The following is a 19069-nucleotide window of genomic DNA, read 5'->3' as shown; positions in this document are numbered from 1 at the left end:
ACAAGTTTTAACACTCGCTTCTGAAATTAACCCAGTTAAAGTTTTTGAATTGTTCATGAGCAGAGAAATAATAGAGTATTTAATTAAAGAAACAACAAATTATGCTGCCTCGAAAAATTAAAATATTTCAATTGAAATTGACGAATTTTATGTAATCTTGGGAGTTTTAATTTTAAGTGGTTACGTTCCATTACCAAGGCGAAGAATGTATTGGGAAAACTCCGATGATACACATAATATTTTAGTACCGAAGTCTATGAAACGCAATAGATTTGAAGAGATATTTAGATTTTTTCATGCTGCAGACAACAACCACCTTGTCGAAAATGATAAATCGGCCAAGATTAGACCTTTTATCGACAAATTAAATACATAGTTTTCAAGGTTTGCACCCATCGAAAATCAAATTTCTATCGACGAATCGATGATTCCTTACTTTGGTCGTAATGGGTGCAAACAATTTATTATTGGCAAACCAATAAGATTTGGCTGTAAAGCATGGGTAGTGGCTTTATCAAATGGATATTGCCTAGATTTTGACGTATATCAAGGCCGAAAATCAACAACTGGTGCTGATAAAAAGTGTGGATTAGGAGAAAGTGTGGTGTTGACTTTTGCAGAGATTTTGCGAAACACATACAAAGATATAAAATGTTCCATCTATTTTGATAACTTTTTTATGAGCATATCTTTGATATCATCAATTGAAGAAATGGGGCTTAGTGCCACTGGAACTGTACGCGAACACAGAACAGAAAAGTGTCCTTTAGAAGATAAAAAAAGTATGACACAACAACCAAGAGGTTATTATTGTAGCTCTTTTGACGACAGCACTAAAATTGTAGCGGTAATGGAAAGATAATAATGTTGGCACCATATTATCTAATGAGCATGGATTTGAGCCAATCCAAAAAGCAAGCCGATATTCAGCAAAAGAAAAACAAAAAATTCAAATAGATCAACCATTTGTAATTTTGCAATACAACAAATTTATGGGAGGAGTCGACTTAAAGGACAACAATATTTTGAACTATAGAATAAAAATACGTGGAAAAAAATGATACTTTCCAAAATGGATATGGATGCTGGATGTTTGTGTAACTAATCCTTGGACACTAGCACGACAATTATATGGTTATAAAAGTGACAACTTAGAATTTAGAAGACATATAGCTCGTACATTATTGTCCAATTATGGAAAACCAGCTTGTTTTACTGGGCCTCAAAATATTGCAATAATTCCTGCTCCATCCACATCAACACATACGGCATCAAAGAAGAAGATGTCGTGTATGTTCAAATAAAACTACAAAAGCATGCGATATATGTGAAATTCCACTACACGATAAATGCTTCAAAGATTATTAGTTTTTTTTTTAAACATATGGGCGTTAATGGATTAATCACGTACAATTACTGATGGGAACGGAAGAGAACTCCAACTTTCGTCAATAATTACATAATTAGCTTTTATGTTTGAAGAAAGCGAGTTTTGAAGCTAAATTTTGAAGAAAGCAAGTTTTGAAATAATTTATATGGTTAATATACAGCTCTGTTGGTTGCTTTAGTGAAATTGTATTGAAAGTGCAAATTTCGGTGATGATTGCGCACCTTCTCATGATGGCATATTATGAAGAATAAAAAAATTAAGTATATAGAAATGTTACACATGAAGTGACTACCATTACACATTTTGGTGGACATTAGTTATGAGAAACCTGCATACAATGAAAGGCTTACGATGTAGAGTATTTATCAGAGAACCTGTAACAGTGAACCATAGCTTACATAGTTGCTTGGCACTAGGTCGCATACCTCAAACACTTTTTGTAGACTACCAGTAGACTTCAAAAACATATAGCACCTATCCACTAGACTTATGTATAAGTTAGTAGATGATGTCAGCATTTTAGGATGGATATCATAAATTAACAAAAGGGATAAAACAAATTAATTGCTGCAGTATGACTAGTTTATACTAAAATGCTTTCAAAAACAAAGCATGTTAAATTGTAAATTTCTTAGCTTTTGAATTATACAAATATCACTAAAAGAAAAAAAGAACTAAATCATTTGAATTTGTAAAAACTAGTGCATAGTCTTTCTTCAGTCCAGACCCAACGGAGGAAGTGTAGTGGTTATGGTAATGTAGTATATGGTCCGTCTCAAAGATCTATGTCTCTGATTATTTGTTTTATCTCATGCATAGGTCCATTGCATATTTCTGTAATTTGGTCGATCCAATTTGTTGGAGATCCTCTTTGTGATATTCGAGCTACTACCTTTCATGGAATAATAACCCTTTCCATGTCATCTGTGTCTGCTCCCGTAACAGTTACAAAGTACTTTAATTGTTAGAGATGGACATCGCTAGACAACCATTTGCTAAGCTTTAGCTCATGTAAAATTAAAGTATTGGTCCTGTGGTTGGTGCACGGAATTTTTAATATTCTTCTCCAATAGACCATTTTAGTGACGTCTATATTTCTTCTTTCTGATTGTAGTCGGCTCCAAGATTCGCATCCGTATGTCAGTATTGATAATATTAAGTAGGTGATAAATCTTATTTTTAGAGGTCGTAAAATTTGAGAGTTCTTCTATATTTTGGCCATCTTGCCTAAGGCGACTTTTGATATTTTACATCAACTTTTTTTTTTTCTTCCTGTAGTGATCCTGTATTTATGATCAATGATCCCAAATATATGAGTTTACAACCGAAAAAAGGGTCAATCGTGGTTATGTGTGGATGATTGCTATGTAGTGTGTCCACTATTAGATCTTAGTCTTTAATATGTCTAACTGCAGATCAAATATTTGACTTTTTTTTTTAACCAGTCATATAAGATGAATTAACTATTCCTGTCTGTTTGCAAGAAGTGCTGTATCATCTGCAAAACGTAGGTTGTTTATTTTTCGGACATTTGTTGAGATTCAAGATATTGAGTGTTTAGTAAAAGCATGAAAAACTGTCGAAGTGTACAAATTGAATTATAGACTAGAGTTACTTAAAATATTGAAAGCTCCCATATCTATTAATTTTATTTATATATTGTAAGTTTAAGTTGATATTGCTAACTGGTCTTCAAAGAACAGGCTATGTATTTATATAATGTTATTTAATAAAAAAATTGTAAACTTCTATCAGAACGTCCTATATTTATTAAGAGTATAGATTTTTGTCTTTCTATTATATTTAAAGTCAGTTAGGATATTCCCAAATCTTTTTTTTAATTTTTGTTTTCCCTTGATAACATTTTGGACACTACTGGCTTCGAAGTGTGTATAATCAACATTTCACTCTAAGTTTCCTTCCCGATGAGAGTACATCCCGGATGTCACCACACGAAGAATTGTGTCCACTTAACCACTGTCGCTTAACACTGTGATAAGTTAATTCCAGTCTTACTATTTACGACCGTTGGCATTTGGTTGTGAACCACTGAAATCAGCAAATTTAATAAAAAAAAATTAAATTATGTTTATTGCGAGATTTTAACGTATTTTGAGTTTGATTTTACTTCCCTTAAATTAATATCTTATCCTATTTGTCCTATTTTTAATTTTCCTTTACTTACTTAGAGAAATAACTATATGGAAATATATAGTGTGTCCAATTTCTTGTCCAAAGTAATTACCAGTTCAAAAGTTAATAAGAAATTTCAAGTTTTAATACTTTTAAGAAAATGACATAATTATACGTCTCTATTTAGGGACAGTAGTCCATACAACTGTTCAGCATAAGAAGTGCTCTAAATACTTAGTTAAAAACTTAAGTCCGTATATTCTATGTTTGCATTAACCGTAACAATAAAAACAGTTACTTACTGCTTTAATTTCTTTATCCAACCAAGATCTCAATATGTATGACCAATTTTTAATTTGCACATTTCTAATTCAACCACCAAGTACTGTTTAACAAATTCACAATTTCAATTTTTTTCACAAATCACTTCAACTGAGCTTTTTGGAAATCCACTTTTACACTATTCTGTCACTTAGCGCCTCACAACTTATCCATTTTCGAAAAATTCCGCTTTTCGAAAAAATTCACCAGAGAAAAAAAATTCAAAACCAATCTTTTATTTTTCGTGAACTTACTCTTGAGGGAAAAAACATTCGGCTAACGTGCAATTCCCAACATGCTGCGATAGCCCGATCTCGTAATACATTATGTAGATGAGATACGAGACGCGGGGAGAGAAGTTGGCAAAAATTCCGCCAGAGTCTGAAAACGACGTCGAACGCCGCGTCGACCGCCCTCTTTATCGACACCTGAACCACTGCCGGCAGCACCGTCGCATCCACCACGTTCGGCTGCGTCGGAAAATTCGCCTCTGTGCTGGTGTTGCCAAGCGTACGCAGAATGATGGAGTTCCCTAGAAGTAACACTGGGAAAGCAAATACTGAACTTTGGCTCCAAGTTGTATATTACTATTCAGTTCGTCACAGATAACCAATAAAAGTTTTTGCTGTAATTCGTCTTTTGCAAGTTGTTTCTATGCTGTTTGGTTAAATTTTAATATTTTTGCCATGGAAGCTACTATATCTTTGGATAAAATATTTTATAATCAATTTTTTTAAAATCAATTATATAATTAATTATATAAAATTTTTATAATCATAATATGACAACTTTTAATCGTATTGATAGATTGCTAAAACATTAAACATATGCATTTTGTGAGGTGATTCCATAATGAAGGAGGATATTATAGTCTTCCACGCTATTTTAAACACATAAATACTTAAAAAATTCTTATACTAAATGAAAAGTTTGCTGTAAGAAGGATGCAGCTCCATATTTCGACCGTTTTGGGTGGAAACATAGCCATAATTAAAAAAAAATTGCCAAATTGACTGATATAAGAACGATGCAGATCCGATAATAAATAAAGGAATTATACGTCTTTATGGATCTGTCTCCTCACTCATTTGGTACAAGGAGAGTGCAGCTCTATTCTATTGGCGCTGGGCCGGCAGGGCAGCTGATTGACTTGACTTGTGAGTCGCTATCATTACTGCGTGGCGTGCGTTTTTATGCGGTTTAATTGTTCATGTAAAAATTTAACGTCGTGTAAAAATGAGTGAACCCAAGTCAGTTCCGTTTAGCGCTAGTGAGTCAGACTCTGAACCTACAAGCTCTAATGAAAGTTGTTTTAAAAGTGATGTCGCACAACCTTCAGCTAGGAGGAAGCATCCAAAGATGAAACATACCTCTGTAAAAAAACAACACATTGAACTTGTTGTCAACATAGAGCCCACGGAAGAGCCCCCAGTTGTTTCTGTAACCAAAAATAGAAAAAGTGTCAACCCCACTCTCTGGAAAAGACGTAAGGAAAAAAAGCTATTGCAGAAGGAAAATGTATACGAACTTGAAAGGAATACAAAAGGGACCGAGATTAACAGGATTGAACTGCAACTGCAGGTACAAGAAGTCTTTTCAGAAAGTGGATGAAGAAACAAGAAAAGTTGTCTTACAATAGTTTAACAAAATAGGCGACAAAGATTTGCAAAATACCTATTTGGGCGGGTTGATTCAAACTACTACTATTCAAAGAACTCAGAAAAAAAACACTAAAATGAAAGGTAAGACCGCACTTGTTCCCACAAATACTTTATAAAGCTGGGTAAGCTATTCAAACGAGTTTGTAGACATGTTTTTGGTTCAATCCACGGCATATCATGGAAACGTGTAAATCTCACTGCTCAAACTTTTCGTGACAGAGATATTGCAGCGTCACCTGGTAACAAAGAAAAGCATACAACTAGATTCAACCGAAAATCTAACGAAACACTCAAAATTGTGAACATGCACATCCAGAGCTTTCCCAGGCCTAAATCGCATTAAAATAGAAACAAATCCCGTAGATTCTATTTATCTCCAGATTTAAATGTAAAGAAGATGCATCAACGCTATTTGGAACTTCACGAACCAGAAAGCGTTAGCAATCCTAAATATAAACCCAAAGTTCTCTATGACTTTTACTATCGATACTTAAAGAAAATTTCAACTACAGATTTGGCTCATCTCGATCAGATACGTGAAAAAAATGTGATGTCTTAGATAAAAACTCAAAGATGTGACTCTCGACAAAAATGAACAAAAAATTTTAGCAGCGGAAAAAAAGTTGCATGAAATTAAGGCCGATTTGTTTTTTAACGAGCTGAAGGAGAAAACCACATTGTGCAAGCATAGCGACGAAGTATACGTTCTGACCTTTGACTTCCAACAAAACCTTCCACTTCCAAAAATTCCCGCTGGGGAAGCTTTCTATACACGCCAGTTGTGGACATACAACTTCTGCGTCCATTCTCCATTGTGGTAAGACAAACCAAGCACACTTTTATATATATGATGAAACTACGGCTCGTAAGTCACCAAACGGGGTAGTGTCATTTTTGTACCACTAGGTAAAAAATACACTCCCTGAAAATGTTAAAGTTTTATACTTTGTCTCCGATAACGCTGCTGCGCAAAACAAAAACATAGTAATGATTTAGTTTCTGTATTTTCTGGTGAGAACTAGGCCTATTGACAAGATAGAGCACTGCTTTTCTGAGCCAGGACAGCTTTCATCCCTGTGATCGCTACTTTGGAATTATTGAGAAGTTTTTAAGGAAGAAGGACTAGGTTTTTAGCCTCCAACAATATGCTGATTTTGTTAAACAATTATTTAAGCAGTTTATTTCCATTCTGGTAAAACAAAATATGATCCTGAACTTTGGTGGTCACTATGAAGGATATTTTAAAAAAGTTATCTCAGACGCAGAAAAGCAAAGATTCCAGATTTGTAAATGCCGAATTTTCCAGTACAGCAATGAACATTTAAATGGTATTAAGGTCAGTATATCTACTGGCCTTTAGGGTTTTCACTTATTCCAAATCTTGGGAAACCTTGACAGTGACCTTTTAGTTTCTTCTGATATTCCTGTCTATTGCAATCCTATACCTGTCAAAAAAGCCAAATATGCAGATGTAATGCAGTTGGCAACACGATTCGTTCCTATGGACCAAATGGCTTTTTACACCCATCTCAGAAGTGATGCAGCCATGGCAGAGAATCAGAAAACCTAATCATTTGGAAAAGATGATGACGACGAGGTAGATGAATGAAGGAATGAATTTTTCCGTGTGTTTAATGTTTTATTTTTTTCTGAATGCTGTTTTTTTACACCAACCTGTTTCTTTTTACAGAGTTTTTCGTATCTAGTAGTAGGCAAACCATAGTCGTTTGATTGTTGTAACCGAATAAATGAGTTTTTGTTGAGTTTTTTTCTTAAAAATGATTGTAAAGAAGCATTTTTTCACGTGTTTAGTGCAAGAAAGATACAGGTCCATTTTTTTTTTCAATTTTTTTTCTTATTTTTTCAAAAATTATCTACTTAAAAATAATCTTAAGTATTGACTAAATCTGTTTGTCGTCGATTGATAATGTCTTTCGGGTTAAAATAAAAACTTTTATTAAAAAACAATTTTGTTTAATTTCCCAACAATTACCAAATATGGAGCTGCATCTTTCTTACAGCAAACTCCCCAATTCAAAAAAAATTAGGAATTAAATAATGTAATTTTAAAAACTCTAATTGTGACGTGGAATTCGTTTAGATCTTGTTAATTGCTGATGTTAAGGTATAAGGGGCTAGCTACTGTGGTGAATTATTAAAAGGAATATGTTCGTCAGCAACAGGTTTAAAAATGGATATCATTGGTTGGTTATTAGGGTGATCAGGTTCTATTATTGGATCTATATTTTCATTGATAGGGCTCGGATGTAAATTAACTGGAAGAACTAAAATGGATAAATGGCAGAAGATATAGGGTAGATTGTTGATATTGTGGCTAATAAAGAATAAATTCTGATTCATTTAAAAGGGTTACATTCTTTTTAGGTACCACCATTTTACGAATTTGGTCAACGTGACGTTTTAGACAATAGCCATGATTAAGTTGAACTTGCTAATGTAACAATCCCTACTCTTTAACAAATTTCCAAAGTTCCTTGGTAATACTTTACTTATAGGTACTCTCTTTTGTACAAGGGGATTGATTGTTTGGTGTGACAAGTTTTGGTGGACGTAGTGAATCAAGTTTAATTCTTAAACTCCTATTTAAATACATTTTAGCTGGTCATTACTCACAGGAAAGTGGTATCGCCCTATATTTTAAAAGAGATTTTTCTACTTTCTTATGCATTGGTATACGATCAGTAGATATATCTTTTAGTCTTAATTGAGGGTTTAAATGTTTTGTTTAGTTAAACCACTTTTAGCAGAATGAGCAGCATCGATAAACTATTTTAAAATTACATGATTTTTTCAAAAAATTTTAAAATTGATTATTTGGGAAAATGGTACCATTATCTGTCGTGTACAGGGCCTTCAAACGTTGCGTTTAGAGCACGTTTTAAGTTACTTGGAGAGGCAGGTGATCGTACACATAGCGATCAAGCGGCGCTTTTTCATGTTGAAATCGCTGTGCTGTATTGAAAAGTGATCTGTACAATGGAAGTTAAAAATTTTGATACGAAATTGTTTATTGATAAGAAAGTGTATTTGGTACATGGAATGTGACCAATACAAGAACAGAGGTTTAAAAAAATCTGCCTGGCAAGAGCTTGTGGACATATTTGCCGGTGAAAATGGTACACAAAAAGAGAAGAAAGTATTAGTTAAATACAAACAGTTTACTTATTATTCTTAACAGTATTACAATGAGTCAATACGAAAAATACTTACGAAAAAGTAAATGTTGTTTTGTCCAGAGATGGTCCCAGGAGGAGATGATATAAGGATATATTGCTCTCTAGATGTATATAAAATTTTTTTATATTAAATGTTCCTTTAGACATGCGTTTGTAAAATAATGATTCTTTAAAAATGGATGAGTCGTTACTTTTGCCGTAAGTTCCTACGTCTACATATAGATCGCAATAGTTTGCATCACATACAGCACGAAAAATAAATGAAAAGAAATATTTGTAATATTGTGGTAAAGAGATCCGGTACCACTGGGTTGCACAATGCCAATATGCTTCCCATCTACTGCTCCTATGCAGTTTGGAAAATTTGCATATTTCAAACATACATTAATAATTTGATTCCATCTATCTTTTAAAACTGGAGACAAATTTATAGATTGAAGAACTCTCCACATAGTTCTGCATACTTGTCGCACTATATTTATAATTGTAGATTTGCCCAATCGGTAGTTATGATAAAGATCAACAATTAAGTTTCGTGTTGAAAATTAACATCTTATAATAATCTGTTTTAATCCATATTTTTTATTTATGTTACAGATGAAGTGGTGCTTATTGCAGCTAAATGCCTGTAAAATTACAAATAATTCATTCGTAAGTTATACCTATATATTTTATATTTTTTTAGGTAGTACTTTACAGAAGAAGTGAAAACGAGAACTTCTGTAGAGAGTTAAAAAACAAAATACATTGAAATCAGGATCCGAAGCATGTAAGTCAAACTCTTACATATATTTTTAACGTCTTATGTTTCTTAAACCCATTGTAATAAATAAAAGTACAATAACTTCTAAGGCCAGTCTCCAAGAAGATGAACCCCAAGGGGACGATTTGCTATCCAGCTGAACCCAGTGGTGCTGATATTGAGACTATACGTAGCAACAAAACGTGAACATAACTTTTATCGACATGCAGTTTCCTGACATTTTAAATAAAAGGGTTGCTGCCAGAGAAGAATAAAATGCAGCGAAACCAAGGAAACATGATGACAAATTATTTTGTATGTCATTGTATAAAGAATAACAAAAAGTACCAGAGCAGTGACGAATTTGAACAAAAATTCAGATGTTAGAAGTAACTCAGAGAGCTCAGTACTTTCATACCAGCTCATACTCAGCTCAGAGTTACCCCTCGTTCCCACCCCTACCCTTCTATCCCAGCTACAATCAGTTTGATTGAAATATAATCTTTTTTTCGTAAAAAACACCAAAATAACGGTCACATGGTAGAAAACTGTGCCCTGGTTCAGGAAAACGATGTTGAATATGTTGAATTGTTTTTGAAAGGATATTTTTATGTAGTGATAAAGAAAAGAAGCTACTTAATTCGGTAATTTTCTAGCGGTTGTTTCATCGTAAATGTTAAAATGAGCTTTGGCGGTTTTGCCCGAATGTATGCAAAAATTGTAGAACCATAGTTGACGTTTGTAGAAGGCTTTGCCGGCTGGAATTTTCTGCAGAGGAATATTTTGCTAAATATCAAACTTTAAAATTTCTATGTCGGTATTTTGTTGGCTCAGTTTTATCTTTTTTTGAGTCTGTTAGAAAACGACTTGCTTTAACCTCATGTACTTTCTTTTCAAGTCGTAAATTTTCCTTTTCAGTATCATCAAGAGCTGGATCTTGAAGGCTATTGTTTAATATGTCACATCTTTTGCAGGGGTCTGAACGAAGCGCCCAAAACTATAATTAGAATTTGCTTTAAAATACCTAAAATAAAAATCGTAGGTTACTTTAGGTTTATAGTTTTTATCAAAAACACTTTCCGGTTGATTTACTTGGAAATAAAGTTCATCCATCTTTTTAACATTTAGATCAGGAAACAAATAAAAACGGGACGTTTTCATTCGGCTCTAGTGTGACTCACGTCGTGGAAATCTTTTCATGTGATTATCTACCTTCTGCAGTAAATCTTTTGAAATATGGTTTTTCCTATTTTTATGTTTACCTTGTTTGCTGTTCGGGGGTGTAATGTTGTTAATGTAAGTTTTAGCAATATTATGCACTTGTTTTTTTGGATATCCCGTGTATTGCTCCGAATGCACTCCTACAAACTCGTATTAATTCTATACCCAGCTTAATATAGTACTTATGAGCACAACTACGCCTCTCTCGCTCACCAGTTTTAGCAACATTGCTTGTTGTTATTAAACCACCCAAGTAGATACTTGAATCTGTTTGTCTCCTATATTATTAAAGTTAACTAAAAGTGCTTGCCTCTGTGTTTCGTTGACCTATTTAAAACATTTAAACTGAGATTCACAATAAGGTCTACTTTGCCTAGGTCCCACACTACTACCTTTCCAGTTAACATAACTTTTTCCTTCTGCAATACACTTTTTCCTAATGTTCCGTTTCCACTTAGCTGGATTAAGACTTTTTCTATTTTGAGCAAACGAAACAGTCTGAACCTCGTTTTGAACTGTATTGACTAGAAGCCTTGTTTTTTTATACGCCCTCTTTTCACTGAAGGCCCTACTTCATCAGGATCAAGCTTTTTCCGATTCGAATGGATTATAGAAATCAGACGAACCTCTACAAAACAGACTAACATTATCAAAATCAGATTCTGTACCATTCATGATACAAATAAATAATAAAAAATACTTGTAATATAATAATAAACAGTTGTATAGAAACACACGTGGTCAACTTTCGTAAAATGCACTGCGAGAATACGTTAGGTAAACCGTTAGAGCAATGAACTTTAGTCGACTGAATCATATACTGAATACTCAACTTAAACTTCCGTTAATTCCATTCGAGGCCAAGCTAACGGTTACAGCCGAAGCGTCTCGATGTTTGGCGAAAGAAGGGGGCAGCTCCAGAGCTGCATCCTTCTTGCAACAAACAATTTCGGAGGCAGGTACATAAACAGTATAGGTTTACCATTTATAAATGTATCTGCTTCTTTTTTGCACCAATCGATTCAACTAATTTTTTTTACATAATATGCATGTATAAACTAAAATTTGCCAAAAAATTGAACTGCCCCTTCTTGCAGCATAGTCCTCAATTATCTAAATTTTAGTTTTGCCAAATAATAAATCTTTTAAATTCTACTGTGAATCATATAGTATACTTTGCCAAGAATCAAAATACTGGCTGGACCTACTATTCACAAACCTACAAGTGGACAAAATTAAATTCAAACCGTATCTCAGTGTAAAGCAAATAAATAATTAAAATTGACAATAAATTGTAAAAAGTAGACAAACACGTTTCATAATTAACGCAGTAGTAATTACATTTAATGATTATATTAATGATTCTCGTTCGAACTTTTGAACTGTAAACATATATCGGATTTAAGTTGATTACTAAATGACAGTTGGGCATAATTATTATAATATTTAACATTAAAACATACAAAGGCCGTTGGTTAAAAGTCAAATATAGTGCATTAGCATTGATCAGTTTTATAAATAAAAATAAATTAATAATTATAAGTAATCTATTACACAATTACCAGACAATAAATTCAACAAAAACTGAAAGTAATCTTAATATTATTGTTTTACTCTTATCTACAGTTTATTAGCAATATTGCCTTGTGTGCCATTATTATCAGTTTAATTTATTTTGATGAAAAAAAATATATAAATATTTTTTTTCTATTACAAATCAATTAAATGAACTAACTTGTTCTAGTAATTTACAATATTTATAACATCAAATATGGTTCCAAATAATAATAATACCGGTATACGTTAATAAACATATTTTATTATTTCGGTTAATTTTTTTTACAATTTTTGGGAGTATTAGACAAGCACAAATAGGCGAGCGGTTTAACCCTATAAGCAGAGCATCAACCGACTAAAATTCTTTTTGTATTTCTAATGCACCAAACCTTTTTTATTCGATTCTATATATTTTTCCAAGATGAAATGTATTTTTTTTTAATTTTTACAAGTGGGCCGACAATTGTTATTAACACATCACTTATACAAAAAAGCAATTTCACCGAATTGTTTCGGAATCAATTTTTTTAGGTGTATCTCATCAAAATAAACAATTTTTCTCTCCTGATAATTTTTCGAAAAATGCTTCCTTTTCGATTTATTTGCATTTATTTGTTGAAAAAATGCCTTAATTAGTGATTTTTGGGATTTTTTTTCTAAAAAACTACTAAATGAATTGCAATTCTACAAATAGCTTTATAATCTCTAAACCGTCGAGTACAAGTTAGAATATTTCGAGAAGGATAATTGGTTTCTATCTCGCTAAAAACGTGGACCCAAATATTTCGAATATGCCTTTCGGGAGTATCCCGCTAAGCGTGTACAGCGGTTGAGGTGCTGTAGGAGCTAAAAAAAAATGCATCTAATGAAAAATTACCACCTTCGAAACCAGCATTATTACAACATTACTTAAGAGCAAAGTCGCAAATAAATGAATGGATTCAAGCAAAAAACAATATTACTTCATTTCTTGATCCATTAACCCATGGTTGGACAATGGAAAATAATTGTTCCGATTTTAATTATTTTGAAGGCGAAACTAGTTTAGATATGTTACAAAAGTATTACTGCTCATGTACCGGAAAATGTTCTACGAAAAATTGTAATTGTATTTCATATAATTTAGAATGCTGCGCAGTATGTGTATGTACATCAGAGAATTGTAAAAATGTTAAAGACGACTTTATTGAAGACAATGAAATCAGCTTATTAGATGGAAATCCTGTTGCTGTTGACGAAAATTTTCAAATTATTGACAATGAAAACGATGTATAATTAATATTATATTTTAATTTTATTATATATTTTCAATGAAAATTAATTATATATTGCTTAATGTATTTCACTGTAATAAAACATTCAATAATATAGTCACCACGTATATTAAAAGAAAAATTACATTATTATAGCATTTTAAAAAATTAATTTTAATTGTTTTAATTATGTCTATATAAAAATAATTAGAAATATCTTTTTTTTAATAAATTGTACGTAATATTTGCATTGAATTAATTTTTTAAATTTAAACAAATATTTCTACGTGCCGCACGCCTGTATCGCCGCAACCGCTGTACACACTTAGCGGTAGACTGCTCGAAAGGAATATTCGAAATATTTGGGTCCACGTTTTTAGCAAGATAGAACAAAATTATCCTTGTCAAAATATTCTAACTTGTACTCGACGGTTTAAAGAATATAAAGCTATTTGTAGAATTGCAATTCATTTAGTAGTTTTTTAGAAAAAAAGTTATAGGTCTGAAATATTTTATAATATTGGTGATAAGACAAAACTTTTTCCCCTGAGGATTGTTTATATTTTTCATAGTCTGTGTGCAAATCTGCAACTGTCTTGCCCCCCTCTATATACTCTCTAGAGGTTTCCTTTCGACAATAGTGGCTTTCCACTCTTGTATTGTCTCAATGTCTTTTTTAGGTATTAAGTTTTTTCTGTCAGGAATTTTGCATCCTCTTTTCTCTCCTGCTAAAACTCCTGTATTTTTGTCAACCTTGGAAAAAGTTGTTCTCAAGCACCTGTCGGTTACGTCCAGAGTATTTAAAAAAAAATCTTGCAAACTCTGATTTTTTCTTCTTCAGAAGTGTTTAAAAAAACATGTGGTTAAGCGACCTATTTATTTTTGGGTTCTGCACTACCCTCCAGTACTTCGGTTTTAAACTTGTGGTATTGTTGTGTATAAATGCCCCCTAGGCTTGTAAATTGCCCATAGCCCAATACTCGTCAAATAACAGCTGCCTCTGTGAATTGTCAAATTTTGTCAAATTTCAATACACATTTTTCCCCACATGCCGGTTTTAGTTCTTTCTTTCTTACATGATTTTTTTTTCTGGGGGATATATAATCCAAGCCAAGGTTCCTTCTTTTTTTTCGCGATGGCCTGAGCTGAGCCTTGTCCCTTTCTTTTCTTCTTATTCTTATTTTCTGGAGAGGCCTTGGAAGGTAAATGAAATTGTTCAGCTGGAATCTTCAAATCAATAGGCCTAATTTCACCACCCTCTTCAGTTTCGTAATTTCTAGTAGAAATTACGAAATAAACCTTACTACTTACGGAGATATCCAAAATATCATTAACAGTCTTTTTATTATCGTGGCTTCCATCGTTTTTGGCATTGACCTCAGCTGCTGGCTTCAATTCTAGGTACGTCAAATTTTCTGTTTCCATTTCTGGTTCTGGATCAGCTACGGGGACTAACGGTACAGGGTTTGGAAGAGCAGCAACCCAGTCTGATGTCCCTAAAAAATATTAAATGATCATTGGTTCTAGAATAATTGATAGTATTGGATACGATAAAATTGTACATGATAGTATTTATTACTTACGTTTTTGAAATTCTGAAGTGGATTCTGCTGAATTATTGATTAAAACCTCCCATACTTCTGAATCTATAGAAGAGTCATTATTATTTTTCCCATTTCTTGTGGAGTCTGGTAAAATTTATTGTTTCGCCAATTTGAATATAAGTTTACTTCGACTATTCATTTTGATACCTACAACACCAAAAATAAAAATTAGTTTTACAGTTTATAATGGTATTAGTATATTTCAATGTCTACTACATTAAATTTTAAAATATTGATTTTAAAAACAAACCCTGAAATTTATTACTACCTCTCAGCAGTATACGCCACTATTAGATAATCAAAATAACACTAACTCGCTCTGTTTTAACTCTTTACTGACTTATCTGCATGAAATTCAATTACATAAAAAACATTCCATTTCCTCAGAAAACGTAATGTTAGTAGTCCAGAATTTACTATCTTTAATACAAAAATATCTCAAATCTCAAAATCTCACATTTTAGCACAGTATATACAGGAAAACTGTTCGCAATCTACAAAGCATTTGAATATCAACTTCAGCAAAAGATTGCGATTATAAAATTTATGTGGATTCCGTTACATGGTAATGAATTCCATATATGCTAAAGAAAGAGTAGATACTGCCACCACATCTCCAGTTAACAACGAAGACTTGACAGAACCTACCGATCAGAAAGATTTTCATCACTGTAATAACTCGACATTGAAAGAACGGTGGCATCAAGAATGGTAAGAATCTTAACAAAAACTACGAGACATAAAAACAACAGTTGCAAGATGGAAGAATAAGTGTAGCAACAGAAAAGATCAAACTATAATAAACAGACTGAGATTAGGACATACACGCTTAACACATGAATACCACATTACTAAAAGTGTTCATCCAATGTGCGGTAAGTGTTTCAACAGTTTAAGTGACCAACATTGCTTAATCGAATGCCCTGCATATTTAAATGAAATGATAGAAAAAAGTGTAACCTACCAACAACGTTACGCGGGTGTCTAGAAAAAAAAACTGTGTCTATTCGTCAGTTTTAAGTTTTCTAAAATCAATAGGAATATACAAATAAATATGTAATAGTCAATGCTTCTATTAACCAATGTATTTAGTTTAACTCAGATTTATGTGGTGTAAAAATCTAGTAGGTACATATTAAATATCCAAAAATGTAAAAAAAACGGGTGTGGCAGTCCAGTGGGACTGCCGGTGGAAGTTACACTTCTATACACGCATTCGCCGTTACAAATTTATTTGGAAGTTAATCTGCACAATCATTACATATGTAATTTTATAGGTAAGACATAGCAGAAAGAGAAACAGAATTAATAACAACTTACTAACAATGAAGGATTGAATCAATATTTTGATGAAAATGTATATTTTTATTTTCATATATGTATGAAAGGAGTTGAATACAAAATTTTTTTACACATACTCTGCAGTAAAATTCGTTGTTTATTTTGTTATTAATATACAATAATACATATAATAAGACAATACAAATTTAACTGCAATATTCATAAGTATTTAAAAATGACAGTAATATACTTAAAAAATACACTACAATACAGTGCAACATAATTCCATATATAATAATACAATACAAATTAAAATGCAATATCCATAAGTATTTAAAAATGACAATAATGTAATAACATTAATAAAAAAGTCCTCCCCGACTGGGAATCGAACCCCGGTCTCCCGCGTGACAGGCGGGGATACTGACTACTACTCTACCGAGGACATAACACAAATGTATTTCAAAATTGACAGTTCTTGATCATACAGTGATTTATTGAGATTTTAATTTTGAAATACAAAAGAATAATATAATTAGGAACATTTAATAAATAATACAAAACATATTACATAAATAATAATATTAATAAATATTTTATTATATGTATAATATTAAATTATTATACAAAAGAAATATTTTTATATTCGAGAGAGGAAGAGAGAGAAAATATATCTTCTGTCTCTCTCTTACTCATTATCTTACATATGTAATGGTTTCACAGATTCACTCCCATACAAATTTCCAACGTGGAGCGCGCGTATAGAAGTATAACTTCAAAAATTGTAATACCGAGCGGCGCTAATAACCATATAGTTCGATGCTCCTTAATTGTAAATAATAAAAAAAATATATATTTATTGAAGAATTTAACATAGTGATCTTCTTGCATTATTTATATACTTCTAATTAAATATACTTTTTTGGATTTCTTCCAAAACTTGTTAAATATACTAAACATTTATTGGATTTCCAAATCCACAACCAATAAACATTGTCGAAACTTTACTGTCTCTTTTTATTATTGGTCGGGTGCTGTACTAAATCGAGTGGACAAATTAACTCGTCGAAAACGTTAATTTTTATGTTTAAACGCGTAACATGCGGAAAACTATAAATTCCGTCTAACGTCCCGTGACCGATAAAACATCTCTCTATGCTTTCTGTGCTATATTGATCATTGGCATAAACCTACTTAGCTCTACGCCACTGGTAGATACGGCGCATTCGTTAAAGGGCGGTGTTGCCAAGTAAAGAGAAGCGCTTCCGTTTTGAACATAATTTCTTGGGTAGCATACAAACTTGAGTGATAATAATGGAAAAGTTTTTATTATATTGCCAAAAATAAACATTTTCATTTATTACATATTATTCAAACAAAGTTTTCTATGAAGTATGTTATAAAATGTGTAATTAATAATCAGTAATATGCATTAATATGCATTATATATCGACTGGTCCTACCAAGACTGCATTAACTCATTTTTTATGTAATAATTGGGATAATTTTAAAAACATATGTACAGCTGGTTCCTAAAAAAACTGATACGACTTTTTGTAGAATACTGAGCAGTGTTTTTGACGTGACAACGTCTTAAATTAGGTTGTGGCTCGGAGTCACTCATGAAAAAGTGTAACGCCCGCTCACGTCTGTTACGATGAGTCACCGAACGAGAGAGAGGCCCGCCGGACCGGCGAATGCCTTGCGTATTTCTCCCACTCAAACATGATCGATCCGCTGCGCGCGCAGCACTAGAGAATTAGGCGCGTTGAATCGGTGCGTGCTTGTGTCTCTGTCTTTCTCGAGCGTTCTTGGCGTTGGAAAACCGAGAAAGCGTCATAATACAAGTTCACACGTGTGGTTAAAGTATCGTCAGCTGTGTCTGTAGTGAAAATGTGGAGTGCTTAGATTCGTCATTTACAACAATAAACGTAAATAATTGTACACTAATATTTCATTATCGTAAACTATGATTGATTGATTAGTTGTTAGATTGACACAAAAGTTGAGAAACTGAGTTTATAGGTTATGTCATACTATTGACAAATGTTGATAGTGTTAAGTAAATTATTAATGTCATTCAATTCCTTGTTCCTGTTGTGCAATTTAATAATATTCATATCAATAAATATTCTACCGAGAAAAAGACGTTGTCACGTAAAATCTTCGCCCGTAAAACCGATTTTACAGGCAACGGATTTTTTGAAGGATAAATTTTATTATTTACATTCAGTCACTGCCAAATCTTAAAATTTGTCAGATAACTTATTCTGTTGAACCTCAAAAAATGGCTCCACCTGCTAGCAAAGAACTGAAAGCATAAATTGTAACGAAATTAGAAGATGGTTGGTCACTATCTGCCGTAGCGAACCATTTAACGTAAAAAGAACAATAGTTTTTAATATTAATAAAAGATGGGGAGAACAAGAAACTCTCAAAAGAAAGCAAGTTTCTGGAATACCAAAAATATCTACTGCTCACGAAGATAGTACGCTTTTGAAGAGATTAGAAGAGAATCCTTTTAAAGATGCGAAAACTGCAAGAATTATGTCACAGTTTCCGGGAAGAAAGATAAAACTTGGCGCAGAATTAAAGCATCGCATCTTACAAACAAGCTCTTATACCACAACAGAAGCAATCAAGACTTTCTTTGCTTTAAACCATCATCCACACAATCAAGATTTTTGGCACAGGGTAATATTATCAGAT

General features: G+C 32.6%; 1 protein-coding gene across 1 annotated transcript in view; it reads right to left on the bottom strand.

Moving 5' to 3' along the window:
- dpr12 (defective proboscis extension response 12) overlaps positions 1-4265 on the bottom strand; it is a 574490-nt gene extending 570225 nt beyond the window's left edge. Inside the window, exon 1 of the mRNA XM_072533001.1 lies at positions 3826-4265. The gene's annotated coding sequence lies outside the window, so the exon portion shown is untranslated. The remainder of the gene's footprint in view (positions 1-3825) is intronic.
- Between the last annotated feature and the right edge of the window lie 14804 nt (positions 4266-19069).

This window comes from Diabrotica undecimpunctata, chromosome 5, assembly GCF_040954645.1.
Source record: "Diabrotica undecimpunctata isolate CICGRU chromosome 5, icDiaUnde3, whole genome shotgun sequence".
Taxonomy (NCBI): Eukaryota; Metazoa; Arthropoda; class Insecta; order Coleoptera; family Chrysomelidae; genus Diabrotica; species Diabrotica undecimpunctata.
The sequence above is the reverse complement of the archived record's forward strand: the minus strand, read 5'-3'. Positions and strand labels throughout refer to the sequence as shown.